At 38.5% G+C, this 736-nt stretch overlaps 1 long non-coding RNA gene across 1 annotated transcript; it reads right to left on the bottom strand.

Moving 5' to 3' along the window:
* Positions 1-123: 123 nt before the first annotated feature.
* LOC111787085 lies at positions 124-736 on the bottom strand. The gene is made up of 3 exons (XR_002813883.1): positions 686-736; positions 509-593; positions 124-217 (listed from the first exon to the last, which is right to left on the bottom strand). It is a non-coding gene; the product is annotated as an uncharacterized LOC111787085 (long non-coding RNA).

Genomic DNA, 736 nt, shown 5'->3' with positions numbered 1-736 from the left:
AGAAACAGCACATTTGATTCTTTAGTTAGCTAGAAGAGGAGGAGGGATGGCATCACCACAACTAATAACGCTTACAAAAAGATAATCTATCAGAAACTGAAGAAGAATTCATACGGTTGACGTACTTTTCCAATAATGTTTGGTTGACGACTGAGACCGACCCACTTGTATGTTTTACCATCGAAGTATCGAACGGTACGCATTCCCGCCCAGATGCCTGCAAAATTAGTCATACATGAACTCGGAAAACCCGTATTTATTCTAAACTCAACGATTAGTTGAACACATAACTATGAGAACACTCAAACCATCCTTGTCTACGTAAGAGGATTCAATAACCAGTAATCTATCTATTTCAAAACATCTGAAAGTCAGAACTCAAAAGATTGGATAACAGACCAAGAAGTTTACTCTGATAGGATATGACAAGAAAAACAATTAATCCAAACAGAACCTAAGAGTGGCAAACAAATCATGTGGCCATGGGGAAGAAAGAGAGAGATCTCACCAAACCAGTTACAAATCAAAATATCAAGAACGATACTGTCCCACCAGCATTCATTGAAGTTCGGCAACATATGGCGAAACGTTAGCTGAAAATCAAGAGATCTAATGATTATATCAATGAATGCCAAACTTCGGTCGAGATCACTGTATGAAATTCATAGAGAACGAAAAACCGAACCTCCATCATCTCAAACCCGATGGACAATACCCATAGTAGAACTTGGTTACG

The sequence above is a fragment of the Cucurbita pepo genome, unplaced genomic scaffold (assembly GCF_002806865.2).
Source record: "Cucurbita pepo subsp. pepo cultivar mu-cu-16 unplaced genomic scaffold, ASM280686v2 Cp4.1_scaffold004973, whole genome shotgun sequence".
Taxonomy (NCBI): domain Eukaryota; kingdom Viridiplantae; phylum Streptophyta; class Magnoliopsida; order Cucurbitales; family Cucurbitaceae; genus Cucurbita; species Cucurbita pepo.
This window is presented reverse-complemented; position numbering and strand designations above follow the sequence as displayed.